Source organism: Myxocyprinus asiaticus, chromosome 48 (genome assembly GCF_019703515.2).
Source record: "Myxocyprinus asiaticus isolate MX2 ecotype Aquarium Trade chromosome 48, UBuf_Myxa_2, whole genome shotgun sequence".
NCBI classification, from domain to species: Eukaryota; Metazoa; Chordata; class Actinopteri; order Cypriniformes; family Catostomidae; genus Myxocyprinus; species Myxocyprinus asiaticus.
In genome coordinates, this window is record NC_059391.1 from 9,184,655 (window position 1) to 9,201,987 (window position 17,333).

The window sequence follows — 17,333 nt, forward strand, 5'->3', positions numbered from 1 at the left end:
AATGCATTAACAGATATAAATGTGTTGTTTTATTAATTAAAAAAAATACATTATTTGTTTGTTTTTTGTTTGTTTGTTTTTTTGCTTGTAAATACATACATTGTTGAGACATTTGGTCATTTCAGAGGTTCCAGCTGTCTATGTCGAACACACCCCTCTGCAGAATCGGTCACATTTTCTGTTTAGGAAATTAAAAATGGAAAACTATTTCAATAGGGATACAATTGGTGTAATACATAGTTATGTCCTATTTCTCTATATATGCATATAGAAGAGAGGATGATGTTGTGTACTCACAACAGGAAGGTCATGAAGAATCATGGTTGATGTTCGAGCAAATCCATATTCATATTCACTGAGTCTGGTCAACATCTCTTGTTTCTCCTTCCCCCATTGTTTAGAATTCTCTTTCAGCTGAAACAGACACACACAAAAAAAAAAAAAAAAAAATATATAATAATAATAATAATAATAAATCATGCATATATATATATATAAACAAAAATAAATTATAAGTAGTGTTCAACAAATATGGGTTTTTCAGTAACCCATTATCCACTGACAAGGTCGTTCAATTATTTGGGCAAGCCAATATATCTGTCTATCACTAATTATCATTTAAAATGATTATATTTTGGTTTGACAGGAATGCCAACAACAGCTATGCAACTAAAATAATTCACATTATAATTAATAACATTACTAACATTTCTCAAGACTCTACTATATTTGCTGCAAATATTGTCCATCATCTTTTTGTTAATGTCAAAGGTTCATCCAAAAATTTAAATTGTCAACATATACTCTCCCTCATGTTGTCCCAATCACATATGACTTTCTATCTTTTTTGGAACACAAAAGGAGATGTTAGATAGAATGTTAGCCTCAATCACAATTCACTTACATTGCATCTTTTTTTTTCACTACAATCAAAGCGCATGGTGAACAACATGAAGGTGAGTGTAAATGATCTATAAGTGAACTACCCCTTTAATCATGCAAGCTAAACTTCCACATTTACCTTCCAGACAGCATTAAAGAGCAAACCTGTTGTTCCAGTGACTGGATTCGACCCTCAGCTCTCGCCAACTGGGTTAAGAAGTCCAACTTCTCACTGTCTGAGAAAGTCTGATGGGACTGAGAAAACAAACATTGTTTTATATATAGTATAGTACAGTATAGTATAGTATAATATAGTACCTTTCACAGGTTGTTGGATTATGATGGGGGGGGGGGGGGGTTGTTGATTACAGAGTCTGTCCAGTTCCAGTCTGAGTCGCAAGTTTTCTGCTGCTTGCACGGACTCGATTTCTCTCCTCTTGTGCTCTTCTTCATCTGTACAAACACAGCAGAGCTACTGTTCCCAAATTAGGTTTAGACCTCAGGCCTGATTGTCTAATCTGGTTCTGTTCAAACAGTGTCCAAAACAGGCCAAACGGAGGCTAAATGAAATCTGCCTCCCTCTGCACTCATAACCAATCATTATTAGATGTAACCATGCAAGTCAATCAGCTTTCAGTATCATGGTCACGCTTCATCAAGCCTGCTTGTAGTTAATGTGACAGGTGAAGAGAAACTTTCAAAATATGCCAAAGATGGAATAAAATGTATTGGAAGATCGAAAAACATCTGAAAGACTGAATGACAAAATCATATATAAAATTGACACAATGAAGCAGTGGAGGATGGAGTTTATCTACACATACTGTATTTGGTGAGTTGATGTTGTTACATAGAATAGGGCCCTCCATCCATTTATACATGTTTGCATTGATCGTAGTCTGTAACTGGCGGTGCATCATTTGTTCCGTTCGTTTGTTGTATTGACAAGTGTTGAGTTGGTGATCAGAAAGATAACACAACAGTGGTTACCAAGACTATTTTAAGAAAGCAAGGAAAGGAAATCATCTGTGTACAGGAGCATAATTACCAGCAAAAAAACATATAATAAAACATGATATTTAGATCCACTGCAATCTTTTATTGGTTTGATCTTTCAATCCTGATTTACACATTTGACTCCCTGGAAAAATCCGTTACTGACTGCCCACTGAGTGGAACCACTGTCGCACCTTTTTGTTTCATATCTGCTTTCTTTTTCCCCGAATTTTCTCTATTTGTCTCTTTCAGTTTTGTATCCAATATTTTCTCCATCTTTTCAATGATCTGCTCAATAAATCAAAAACAAAAATCTGATTTTTCTATGGGCGGCCGATCCACAGTTCATTTGGTTTAACAAACACTTGATAAAAATGCTAGAAAACTGTTATTTTACAAAATAGCTTAATACCTTTTCCTGTTGCCGAACTGGGCCTGGTATCTCTTTAGCACAGCATGTTACTGCTGATGGGCTCTTTAAAGCTGGACAAACTCTTTCTCAGTGTTTTCTTCTACAGTTTGTAAAATAAAGAACTAAAATTCTAAACACAGTTTTAAGGAGTTAATCCAGTGGATTAACTCAATTATTTGGAGTGTACTGCATTAAGATTCCTACCTACTTTATATATATTTTTTGCCTCTGTCTATCAAATACAATATAACATGTGGTCTGGAAACAAACTCAAGGACCTGAATCAATCAATAATCTTAAAAGAAAATTATTAATGCTTTTGATACAGCTTTTCCTTACTGCCAGCAAACATCACAAATATATGCCAGTCAATGGACACTTTGAGCTTTAAAGAGGAAGCACACTGTCTCTGAGCACTGCTTCTTTAGTAAAAGAGTTTCACTAAGAACTTTAATAATTGACCCGAGAGAAATCGGTCCTGATTGACCCACCCTGATGAGCTCATTCTGAAGCTGTTGGATTCTGTCCTTCTGGGCAGCTGCCTTGCTGTTTTCACTGGCCATCTTGAACTTCAGAGCTACTGCAGGAAGTGCCATACGACAATAATGAGTGCTGATTGAACTAGTAAACAATAAAAGGTTACCATAATATAGACTTGGCCCACTTTAAATCATTGTGCATTTATGTTATCAAACCATTTACAAAACAGTTTAACAATTATAACAGTATAGTATTGCATAGTATAGTACAGTATAGTATAGTATAATATAGTACCTTTCATTATAGTGTGGTATAGTATGGAATGTGACAGCATAGTATAGAGCACTATACTATAGCACAGTACTGTGCTGTACAGTGCAATATAGTAGAGTTTTATATAGTGTGATTTAGTAGAAAACACTACATAGTATAGTATAGTTCATTTTTTTATGGTATGGTATAGTATAGAGCACTGTATAGTAAAGTTCATTTTATTGTGGTCTAGAGCACTATCTGTATAACATAGCATAGCATAGTACTGTATAGTGTAGAGCACTGTATATTAAAGTGCATTTTAACATGGTATGGTATAGTATAGTACAGTACAGTAAAGTATAGTATAGTATAGTATAGTATAGAGCACTGTATAGTAAAGTGCATTTTATCATGGCATGGTAATGGTATAGTACAGTATAGTTTAGTATAATAGTAGAGTATAGTACAGTACAGTATAATATAGTAAAGTATAGTATAGCATTTTAATGGAGTTCAATGCAGTATTAAAATCCTGGAGGATTAAAAGTAGTCTGAGCTAAACTGATAGCTGACTGCAGAAACATCAACAAATGCTGTGACCATGCCACTGTGGAGATATTTTTGGAGAAAACATACCCCTGAAAGAGAAACACGCATTCGCCATGCAGAGGAAATTAAAGTCAACATTAGCTTTGAAGGCCTCAAAGGTTTTAGATGTGTCCTTTAAGCAGAGCCTTGTGTTTGTGTGTATATGTGTGTGAGGTACACACACTGTCCTTCAGCAGATAAGGGAGTGAGTGCTTATCAGATTCCCTTAGCTAAATGAGAGGTTTTATCAATCCTCAGCACAGATCTGTGAGGACATGACACCTGTGAGGATTAGCAAAGAGCGAATGAACTAACTTCAATCTGTAATGTAATACTCTAACAGAGTATTCCTAAAATGAGCAAAACTTTGTGTTTTGTCTGGTGTCCTAAATTCTTTTTGGCATGTGTGTGCATCATTGGTCTCACCATAATACCAGTATGATATTTAGTGGCGCTTTAACACACTGTATCATGAATGATACACCAAATCTATAAATGAATTTATTTATCCGATAGACATAAATTGAATGAGGGACCTGAGCCATAGAGAATCATAGAGAATTGTGGGAGGGCTCTTTTGACTTAGGCCAGTAATAGGGTTGCCAACTGAGACTTTCTTTCTTCTGCAGAACACGAATGAAGATTTTTAGAAGAATTTCTCAGCTCTGGTTTGGCACACCACAAACATGAACATTTACACTACACAGATACAACATCCTTCGCACAACACTGGGACTCTGTACATTACACAGATGAAGTTGCACTACACAGACTGAACATATATTGCACTATACTATATTATGCACATTATTGTCATAGGTTATGCCAATAAAGAAGTCATTGTTTTTAGCCAAGTGACATGTTGAAGACTCGTTCAGGTGCAGTAATTCCATACAGGTCTACTGTCTCTCTCAGTTACTGGTGGACTGTACCTTTATATAGAATATAGCAAAGATCCAGTAGTTTGTCGAAGTTTTAGTACTAGTAGTGTTGTTAACATTTAAAACCAACCCTATCTCGTAATAATAGTCAGGGTTCCCACGGCCATTGAAAACTTGGAAATATCTGGGAATTTTAAAATGGTGTTTTCAGGTGTAGTAAAGTCATGAAAATAGGAATTTTCTATTTATTATATATATATATATATATATATATATATATATATATATATATATATATATAGTCATATAATTCTGATGATATTTTTGTGTCATTTATAGTTTTTGTATTCATTTCTGCTGAGCATTGAGGGGACAAAAAAGAATTTCATTGTACAGTGTACTTGTTATCCTGCGCACATGAAAATAAAACAAACTTGAACTGTAGGTTGATACAATGAAAGTGAATGGTGGCCAGAACTTTGAAGGTCAAAAAAGGACATAAAGGCAGCATAAAAGTAATCCATATGACTCCAGTGGTTTAATCCATGTCATCTGATGCAATATTATATGTGTGGGTGAGAAACAGATCAATATTCAAACCTTTTTTTAATTGTTAATCTACACTTTCGACTTTCACTTTCACATTCAGCCACCTACTGCTAGGGGCTGGTCAAAGGTAGAAATTTATAGTAAAAAAGGACTTCAATATTGATCTGTTTCTCACCCTCACCTATCACATCGCTTCTGAAGACAAGGATTTGACCACTGGAGTCTTATGGATTACTTTTATTCTGCTTTTATGTCCTTTTTGGACCTTCTGAGTTCTGGTAACCATTCGCTTGCATTGTATGGACCTACGTAAATGAAATATTCTTCTAAAAATCTTTGTTTGTGTTCTGCAGAAGAGAGTCATACACATCTGGGATGGCATGAGGGTGAGTAAATGATGAAAGAATTTTCATTTTTGGGTCAACTATTCCTTTAAGTGGTAAAGTGCACAGCCATGAAGAATAATACCAGACTAATCTTTACATGCTAAAATTAGATTAGTTGGTAGGAATACCGATCAGGTCAGCAGTCTCCGTCTTGGTCATCACGTCAATGTCGGTGTCATCTAGCTGAGTGTGGCCCATGTCCTGATGCAGGGAGAGGTCCCGCCGCAGCTGACTGTTCTCAGACTTCAGGCCGCTCACCTGAGAGTGCAGTGCGATGATGTCATCTGCCATTTTATGCATGGCTGTACGGTAGTTTTCCAACTCCTAAAAATGTGTAAGAAAATGCAACAAATCCTGCAAATATGCATTTTTAATCTGTTTAGTGTAATACTTAGGGTTAATACTTGCAATGTGTTCCTTGCACCAATGATATTATTAACTCTACAGGAATGGCAGTTGCACTTTGCTGCCACTAGGGTGCATCAAAGTCACATGTTCATTCGGGGTGTCTGCTCAGTACAGAGGATTAACAGCAGCTTCTTTTCATGCAGCATTTGTCTGAGACTGACTGTCTACCTAATAAACATTAGTTTTACTCTGACAACAATTTCAGAGGGAAATAGAGATATACTGTCAGGTTAAGAAGTATGGTTGGGTTAAGAAGACTGGGGAATCTGTCTGTAATTGCTTCACTACAGCTGCAGTGCAATGTAATCAATCCTTAGACTGTAGCCTCAGGAAGACCTGAGTCAGATTGGAGTGCACAGAGGATGAATACAGGGATAAGGTGACATCTGCCAAGTGAAAGGTGCTTTTTTTCTTCCAAAAATGTTAATTTTGATGTACTGTATATAGACTCATTTATATGTGTGAGACAATTTAGCATGATATTATAAAGACAACATGTTTCCAAACTTAAATAATTGACTTTTATACTGTCATCGTGCTAAAGCCAAAGCAAATTATTAAAATATTATCTGGAAAATATTAATTTGGGTCAGTTGACCAAAGATTGAGTATCTTTTTTCGTATTAAGTACTAGAGCTATATTAAAATTACAAATCTGAAGAGAAACATTTTCATTTTCAAAAACATTTTATAGCACTTTTCATAATAGACACCTTTCCAGAGCAGTTGAAACAACTAATATCTTTAGTTAATAAGTTAACTTTGACAGCCCTAAAAATACATTTTGTAAAACCTTTTTGTTTTTTTCTCACAAAAATGTTCCCTAGACCCTTTAGCACCCCCATACGGGTTATAAATTAGCCTTACTTATAAAAATATAGGAAATAAAATGTACGCAAAATTACTTATTTTACACAATATTTACATAAAATGTACAAAAAAAAAATTAAAACAAGAAAAAGTTTATAATTAGAATGTTTATTAAAATGTTTGTTGTGTTTACAAGGCTTTTAGCAGAGTTTGGCACAACTACACGGGGGGAAGTAACACTTCTTTTAATAAGTCAAAAATACATAGTTATCAGACACTGATTCTCTTAAAATGGACAAATATTAGCCGATTTTTCGGCCTGGCCGATATATCGGTCTATTGTTAATCACTGCACATTCTCAAATAAAAAGGATAAAAAACATGTTCCACTGTGAAACAATCATGTTTTAGCAAATACAGTTTCTCCATTAGGGATGCACCGATACAAAATTTGTGCCGATACCGATTTAAAACAACATCTGCTAATACCGATAGTTTGGTGGTTTAACTTTTTTTTAATGCTACCTTTTTCAAATAACTGATAACTAATTAAACAACTTCAAAAGACCTTTTAATCCTAAATTCATTGTCTAATAATAGGCCCTGACCATCATCTGTATTTAAACAATCGGACAATGTCCATTAGTGCACACAATTGCTTTAACTGGCCAATACTGATAATCGGCCGATACATCGTTGCATCACTAGTCTCACTGTCTTTATTTTGAATGTGTTGTTCTATAGCCTTCAACAACTGCATTAGCCATGTGCCAAATAGACAACACACCAGGGGCGTTGTAGGATGTTTCAAGCATCCTTTTGTGCTATTTTGCTTGTTGTATGTCAGATGTCATATAACATGCAAGTGAGACTTTCTACTCTTTCATGTGCAATCATTCAGGGTCACTGTGTAGGAAGGAGGTTCATATGAGAGTTGGTGGGGGGTTGGGTGTGCAAAAATGGGAGTGAAGGCAGTCGGACCGATTAGGCGATTCCAATCTGGGCCAGTGTGCGTGTGGCTCCCTTGGGTCGTCTGAAAGAAATTGAGCGCTTAATTGAAAGGGCACACATGCAAGGTGAGAATGATGATCGGTGATGAGATGTGGGGCCTGTTGAGGGGGGAGATGGAGAAGAATCATCTGAACCCAATGAAAGAGTGAATGAGGAGTGAGAAAAAGAGATTGGTCCCCTTAGACTGCACCAGAATGGCCCCCACATAGTTGGCACTGTTGCTCCAAACAATCACTTTATTAAAACACATATGGGTGTCTCTCTATTTTTCTCTGTCTGTGGGGTGCATTGCAATGATTCTGTGATGAAAAAGAAAAGCCAATGTGGTCTTTCCATTCCATCATTGCTTCAGTGACTGAGAACTCAAGACTTTAATACAGGTCACATTGAGCTGTGTCTTGAGGGCTTTTCCTTTGAATTCCAGTGCTGTGAATATTCATGGCATGCACTCTAATTAACCAGAACTCACTAAAATGAACTATATTGCACCTAAATGCTGCTAATATTTATGGTACTGTAAAATACAGAGGATTAAGACCTCTATTCTATTTGACATGGCTTGCTTTGGAGGTGCTACAAAAGGTTATGCTTGTTAACCTATTCTTGCAGTAGAAACAACCCTTGGGAAAGGATAAGACTGATCCCCTTGAAAGAGAGACAGATCGAGGCAAAATGAGTGTGATCACCTTGAGAGAAGGACAGATAGACTCAAGAGGGAGACCAAAACCTAATTTATACAATGGAAAAAGGCTAACTTTTTTTTCTCCTGAACGAACTAAAGCATCCTAGGTGAACTAAGCCAGTGTTTATAAAAAATGTATTTGTTGAGGGTGATGTCATTGAAGGTTGTCAACTCATGGGCGGTCGAAGTAGGAGAGCTGTCTCTGTTGTAACATTGTTTTTACAATAGCCTTATATTTGAACTAGCTGACTAGAAAATGTGTTGTCTTTGCAAAGTTTGTGTTGAGTATCAAATAAAAAGTGTACTTTTGAACAACTTTGGAGAGAAGAGCTTCAAAGAATTTAATTTTCAACGTTACAATAGTAAACTAGCTAGCTACAATCTCCTCAGTTGGTGCGCATGATTGTTAACATGTTATGTCCAAACACCCACCATTAGTGTCAACCAATCATCACACTCTTCGACCAGCAAAGTTTTCCTAGGTGAAGAATTTCTGGGAGGTGCACGAACAGGACAAATATCCCCAAACAAACACCTTAGTAGAACAAACTAGGCAAACTATAAGAAGCCTGTTTGCCCAATAAGTATACATTAGCCTTAAAGGCCCCAGTACACTCCTGCTCAGAGCCAAAAAGAAGTTTGAAATAGCTGAGCAACGACATACTGTTTGCAAACATTCAGACACTGGCCATGCTGTTGTGGGAGGCATTTAAAGGTACATTTATATAAGAGATGCTCAAGACTACATGTAAAACATCAACTAATATGACAATAAAATGTGTTATCAATGACTTGTCCATCATGCCTCATTCTATAAGTAGAATTCACACGAAGCTGTTTAAACTGCTCCATGATGATTAAAAGTAATATATATGCATTAGATAATGTGTAATTTGTAATGTTTACCTTGAGCATTCATGGTGCTAATGCACTAACATGCTATACGCAGCCATAATATCTGCCAATTACACTCTGTTATTGTAATTTATGAGGAAACTGATACTACTACAAAGATGGGTGTATAAAAGAATGTTAATGGATAGAATACAGACAAAAGAATGATGATAGGCATATCTCACTTTGGGCAGATGTGTGAATGGCTTTCGTCTGCAGACAGCACATGAGTGAAGCAGCGTATCAAGCAACAAAGTGAATGGGCACTTAAGAGTAGATTTGTTTCCTTTTGTAGACTAATTAAACCCAAAAAGAATTGCATGACATGTTCTTGGTAAATGTCTCTAAGTTTGCACCAGCTCGCTATTAAGTCTGCACGCTGGTGTGTTCATGTTGACTGATCTTAACTGACTAAATGGGAAATAGCTGTCGGCCTCAAAGTAGGTGAAGCTCCAGGTTGAGCCTACTGATGACGTGGACCAATGGCAGTAAGGTGTTTGGGAACCGATAAGAAGTCTTCCGGAAAGTTTGCTCTAGCGAGCTGTTATGAACCAAAGAAGCGAACACAAAAACACATTTTTTTGCCCAGATTTTGTTCTAAATGACTTTCATTCTTAAATGTCAAAGGAAGTGTGCAGGGGCCTTAAGGGTGTAGATACTTTGACTGAAGTTCACTGGAATAAAGACATCTCACAGGTCAAATCCAGTAAACTACAACACATAGAGAACGAATCACCTCTATATAATATACAGACTGTGTCTGTTCCCCAAACTAACAAACACAAAACCCTCATTAAATCAATTAGAAAACAAATTGCCATAAATTTGTCAAACTTGAAAAAAAAAAAAAAAAAACTGAAGATAAACATCATATAAAGGTAGGGCTACAAAACATTAGACCGCTTTCATACAAATCACTAATTGTAAATGAAATTATTACAGATCATTGTTTGGATTCGCTCTGTTTGACTGAAACCTGGATTAAAACAGATGAATATATTAGTTTAGGTGAGTCTACTCCCTCAGGTTATTGTTAAAACATGAGCCTTGTCTGAAAGGTCGAGGAGGAGGTGTTGCTAAAATTTACAGCGATATTTTTAGTGTTACTCAAAGGTCTGGATATAAGTTTAATTCTTTTGAACTGATAATGCTTAATGTGACTGTCAGATATAAATAAAAAATCTTTATCGTCTTTTGTTCTTGCAACAGTATATAGACCACCAGGGCCATATTCTGAAATCCTTCAAGAATTTGCTGATTTCTGTTGCTGTGGATAGATCTTTAATCGTCAGTGAATTCAACATCCACATAGATAATGCAAATGATATACTGGGATTAGCATTTTCTCAACTCTGTTGGGGTTAGACAAAATGTGACAGGTCCAACCCATTGCCAAAATCACACTCTAGATCTAATTTTGTCATATGGAATTGATGTTGACAAAATAGAAATTTTGCCATAGTGCGATGATATCCCAGACCATTACCTTGTCTCTTGTATGCTGTGTTTAGCAAAGGTCACTCAATCTACACATTGTTATTGTTCAGGTAGAACTATACTTTCAACTACTAAAGATAGCTTCACTAATAAGCTTCCAGATTTGTCTCAAATACTCAGTACGGCAAAACGTTCAGAATAACTTATCAAGAAACCACCAGGCGAATTGGCTAATTATAGACTGATTTCAAATCTCCCATTTATGTCGAAAATACTAGAAAAGGTAGTGTCCTCCCAACTATGTTCATTTTTACAGAGAAATGGTATAAATGAAGAATTTCAGTCAGGATATAGGCCCCATCATAGTACAGAGACTGCAATTATCAGAGTTACAAATTACTTGCTCTTATCATCTGATCGTGGCAGCATTTCTCTTCTAATGCTCTTAGATCTTAGTGCTGCCTTCGACACCATAGATCATGACATTCTCTTGGATAGGCTTGAGAATTATGTTGGCATATGTGGACAGGCATTAGCTTGGTTTAGGTCCTTTTTCTCCGACCGCTACCACTTTGTCTGTGTAAATGAGGAACTGACAGATCATATTAAAGTATGGAGTGCCACAGGGATCAGTTTAAGGGCCTCTGTTTTTCTCCCTATATATCCCCTCCCTGGGAGACATTATCAGGAACCATGGAATTAGTTTTCACTTTTATACCCTACTTTATATTTCTTTGAAACCTGACAAAATTTCACAATTTTCCAAATTAACAGTGTATAAATTATATCAAAGAGTGGATGGCTAGAAGTTTCCTTCTACTCAGTTCCAATAACACAGAAGTACAAATTATTGGAACAAAAACCTAAAAAAATAAGACGCTAAAATATCTTTCTTGATGGATGTACTGTAACATCAACTTCTACAGAAAAAAATGTAGGTGTTATATTTGATCAATCTAGCCTTTGAAAAAAAAAATCCAGTATTTGTAGAACTGTATTCTCCCACCTCAGAAATATTGCTAAGTTACGACACATGCTATCTGTTTCTGATGCCAAAAAACTAATTAATGCATTCATGACCTCAAGACTAGATTATTGTAATGCATTACTAGGTGGATGTCCTGCAAGTTTAAAAAATAAACTTCAATTTGTTCAAAATGCAGCAGCTAGTGTGCTAACCATAACCAAGAAATATGATCATATCATCCCCATTTTATTGGCATTACATTGGCTACCTGTTATGTTTCATATTAATTTTAAAATTCTGTTAATTACTTATAAAGTTTTGAATAGTCTAGCTCTAAAGTACTTAAGTGAACTTCTATCATGCTATAGTCCATCATGCTCACTACGATCGCAAAATTCCGGCCTGTTAACAATACCGAGAATATCAAAATCCACAAAAGGAGGGAGATCATTTTCACATTTGGCTCCTAAACTATGGAATAGTCTTCCTAGCAGTGTTGGGAACAGATAACTAAACTCAGTTTAAGTCTAGACTAAAGAATGATCTATTCAAGTCAAGGCATTTTTATTTGTATAGCGCTTTTCACAACACACATCGTTTCAAAGCAGCTTTTCAGAAAATCATGCTTTAACAGAAAATTAAACTGTAATTTCTATAAAGTCTTAGAGTCATCATTGTGTAATTGTAAATTGTGTATAAAAATATATAATTAAATTGTTAAATAATATTTGTATTTAGAACCCCAGTGAGCAAGCCGAAGGCGACTATGGCATGGAGCACAAAACTCCATAAGATTTTGGTTAATGGAGAAAAGTAACCTTGGGAGAAACCAGGCTCACTGTGGGGGCCAGTTCCCCTCTGGCTAACATCATGAATATAATGCCAATATTATTATTTATGTGCAGTGCAGGTGATGGTTTAAAATTAGTTAACTAAATAAGTGTTAAGGGAAAGTGTTTAAACAGATTTTGTATGAACTATAAGATTAATGACTAATGTCTTTGAAGTTCATCCTGGATTAACTTCAGAAGTTCACATAGATGCATTGTCCTTTGAAGTCCTTAAAAGTGTAGTCCATCATTAGACCATGGTGATGCAGGCAGAGATCAGTTAGGTGCATCGCAGTTAAACCGGCAGGTCATTTTGGTGAGGTCTATCCTGAGTCCAAGGTTCAGGCAGTGTCATAAGAAGTATCCAATGTCTTACAGTTGGAGTTGGCATCAGTTCATCTTCTGAAGTCCATCATAACAGACTGAAGTGATGTCTGGCTAGCACTGGCTGTAGTCTGTCATCATCACTCAGCGACATGTAGCAGTGGAGTCCAATCTGGAGCTGGATCTGGCCGGCTCTGGTAATATGAATCCCGAGGCTGAGACAGGGAAACAAATAGAATAATATTAGCGTAGATGCCATTTAATTTATTGCAGAATTATAGATTATGAGAAATGTTTCTGAGAAATGTTTCTGGTTCCAGCAGACCTAACTAAAGCAGCCTAATTGTGAGTTGATGGATAAATTAGGTGTATTCCTGGCTAAATATATGAGTCTTTAGTCTATACTTATACTGAGACTATTCCATAGTTTTGGAGCCAAATAGGAAAAGGATCTACCTCCTTTTGTGGATTTTGATATTCTAGGAACTATTAACAGGCCAGAATTTTGAGATTGTAATGAACATGATGGAATATAAGAGCTAGACCATTCAAAGCTTTGTATGTAGTTAACAGAGTTTTTAAATTAATATGAAATTTAACAGGTAGCCAATGTAACAACGATAAAATTGGGCAAATTTATCTCTCAATTCATAATTATGCTGCTTTAGTTAGGTCTGCTGGAGCCGAAAACACTTCTCTTATTCTTTAACCCTGCTTTAAATTGAATGGCATCTATGCTAATTTTATTCTATTTATTTCCCTGTCTAAACCTTTGAATTATATACCGAGGTTACCAGAGCCAGCCAGATCCATTCCAGTCCTGCCTGATGTCCCACTCCCACTGTGTCGCTGAGTGATGATGACCAACTGCAGCATGTGCCAGCCAGACTTCACTTCAGTCTATTAAGATAGACTTCTCAGAGGATGAACTGATGCAAACTCAAAGACATGGGATTCTTCATGAGCCACTGTCTGAAGCATGGGCTCAGGATGGAGTTTACCAAAATTACCTGCCATAAGCTTCCAGCGGGACTGCGATGCTCCCCACTGAATGATACCTATATCAACTTGGTCAAATGAGAGAAAACATTCTCTTAAAAAAAAAAAGAAAAGAAAAGAACTACATAGAATATGTATTAACCACTAACAAAAGCCTTCATCTGCAAAAATCAAAGGACAATGCATCTACGTGTATCTCCTCAGTAAATCTGGGATGACTTCAAGGATTTTAATACTAAAACTTATAGTTCATACAAAACATTTGGTTTAATCATTGACCCACAACACTTACATAGTTCACTAATTTTAACCACTGATAGTTCTAAACAAAAATGACTAATATTGGTATTATATTCATTCATTTTCTTTTATAGCATAATTTCATGTACAGCTGCTTTGAAACAGCTGTACAGCTGTTGTGAAAAAAACTATACAAATAAATTTGACTTGACTTGTCTTGAACTAAGTCTTTTGAGGAGGAGCACACTGTATATACTCACTTTAGTTTGATGTTCAGTGACTTCAGCTGCATGAGGGTCCTCTTCTAAATCAGGTATAGGGGGACTGAAAAGGAGACATTTACAGCAAATGACTGAACAGTCAAAAAGTCTAAAATATCACTGCACTGTAATTTATATTAGCGGTAACCCTCATATAAAAAACTTTTACAGTACCTTCTGAGTGGTAAGTACATGTCAAATGTTTGGTTGAGCTGAAAGTTTGACTTCTGTGCTGCAGGTTCTGCTTTGGTATTTGGCTTTCTGAAAAGGTGAAGATACTCTGGGAGAATCATGGAGAGTGCATGACGTGATGGAAAATCATAGGAATCCCTTTCCATCTGTGGGAAAAACAAAGAGATCATATAGTAAATTTAATAGTGTGATCCTAACACAATACAGTAGAAATAACTGGATGTCTGGCCATTTTAACTAACAAAATGTACTGTATAATGTATAATACATTAAATAATGTATCTGTTACATTTATGTTGCAGTACATCAAGCTGAGAATGTAAAGTTGTATGAGAATGTTACAATTAAGCAAAAATAAAGCTTTTGTTTTTTCCCTTGAAGCCCAGAAAATACACATTGAGTTTTAATGTTAAATGTGCCAGTACTTACAGAACGTGTCACTGGCCTGTAATACTTCTTCATTTTTTAAATAAAATGTATAGTAATATGCTACAGTACATGTATACATCAAATCCAAATTGTGATAGAACAAGGTTCAGCTTCAATCATAGAGTTTCATGGCAAGAAACACTGCAAGGAGGTCTTTAATTGATCGCCAAACACATTCCTGCATGGTTACTATGGACAAAACTCTTTCTTCAATGTAATGCAAATAGGACAGAAGTCCAAGACCTGACTTTAATTACCACCAACCCATCCCATTCAAACAAACACTCCTCTATGTTTCATTTCACCAAACAAGGACCACCATTTCTTCTCAATTCAAGCAGAATCCATTATAAGAGAAGACCAACAACTGTTCTAAGATCAGTCAGAAAGGACATTAGACCAGCAGTTATCTGTTAACAGGTTACCTGTATGCTTGCATGTTCATTCTGTGATTTCTGCATTGGGCTGAAAAGTTGTGAGCTCTTACTAGGAATATATAACAATAGATAAGTGCATGTGCCAAACAAAACGAGAGCTCTGACACCGTTAGCGACCTGATTCTGGGTTACCACAACACAAATCCTGCCTAGCAGCTTTTATAACTGCTAGATTGACACATAGCACAATATCCACGTGTATAAAGTTTTACAGATATACGGTACATTCAAAGTTATAACTTAATATAATTTGTCATCTGTTTCAAGGCTAGCAGGGAGAGAAAAAGATTCACGGTACGCCACTGGGATGGTATAAAATATTTGAACATTGAAAAAAATTACACACTTTAACTTTTTCTAGCTTTCATCCATTGTGACTAAAATGAGCACTACCCTGTTTCATGACAAGCCGTGTTAAATCAATATAACTGATTCGAAAGGCTCTGGTACACTGGTCTGAGTCTATAGCAGGAGATAAATGAGCAGTGATTGCTAATGACTTGAGCTCATGCTGCGAGGTGCTTGTTCCTTATTCTGAATGTTGCTGTTGCACAGCAAGACACGTGTGCACTTCCAAATACATTATGCTCCTCTCCCCATGCCAAAGGTTATGCCTTATTAATATTCATTAAGCATCAACACAAATCACTGGACAATCATCTGACAACAATACATTCTTAATGTTAGGGTAACAGCTTTCCATAAAGAGGACATACTGTATCATGGAAAAACATTGTCTGGATAATTTCAAATAAGAGTTCGATGTACTATGTAGATTCACGCTAATGTTCACAATACAAAGTTCCCTTCCTGGTCTACCCCAATCATATAGAAACTAAGCTGCAATAACAGGTTAATAGGAACATATGGCAAATCAATTCTACCATATATTTATATATATCATTGATATGACATATAATACATACAGTATATGATATATATGATATGATATATATAAATATTTGTTTAAAAAACAAAAATTTAACACTCAACTATATTATTATTAAGTACAGAAGAAAAAGGGCATGTAAAAGTAAAATAGAATATAGTCTTTAAGGTACCTTAAAAAAAGTGCACCTTAGTGGCAATAAAATGTTAATTCAAAGGGACAGAAACCTTGACTTACATAAAAGATGGACCTCACAGAAAAATTAAATAAAACATCCATTAGCGTTAAATTGATAAAAATGCAAATGTTCCTGTAATTTGCCTAAAAACAATGGTTGCACTATATCTGGATGAACATAAGTATTATGTCTGTTTAAAACTACAGTTGTTGTGTCCAGTCTAGACAGTATTCATGCTTATTTCTAATAAAGTTGGTGCACCAATATGATCGAAGGATTCATCTGAAGGCTGTGTTTTTGTTTGTATGTGTCAATCATGTTCAGATTAGGCTGATTATCAGCACTAGACACATCACTCTCATGAGGAAAAAAGCAATACAGCAGCAAATAGCCATGCTGAGTCCAATAACAGTATGCAATTCGTTTAGAACAATACCAACTTTGCTTTGGGAAACAAAATAGATTTTTTCTTTTTCTTGAAATTACTCCCATTTCAAAAATAGAATGTGAATTAACCAAAACAATTCATGCTATTTTTTTTTCTTTTTTTATCATCCCTTTAACTTGAATTGCTATGGCAACACGGCTAGCCAAAGTGCATCAAGGGTGTTGTAGTGAATTTTTCAACTGCACAAACACTTGACCATGTGAAAATTGCCTGCCAGTCAGGCAAAAATGGAATACAAAAACAGAGAGCAACAAAAAGGAGAATAACAAAGCAATGGATGTGGCTTCACACATTTCAGGCTGTGCTATTGCGTTGAGAGATATTTTTTCCCTAACACATAATATTAACCACATTTTTGGTATTTTTTTAATTAGTAAAACTTTGGCGTGTCTGAGCAAGTATTTACATGTTTTCCCAGACATTCCTTTGAGGCTTAAAATATTAAACATAGAAGCCCAATCTAATAATG

The 17,333-nt window shown here is 35.8% G+C and overlaps 1 pseudogene; it reads right to left on the minus strand.

The window, feature by feature from the left end:
• Positions 1 to 115: 115 nt before the first annotated feature.
• LOC127437316 (coiled-coil domain-containing protein 33-like) lies at positions 116 to 14,945 on the minus strand (annotated as a pseudogene).
• Positions 14,946 to 17,333: the final 2,388 nt, after the last annotated feature.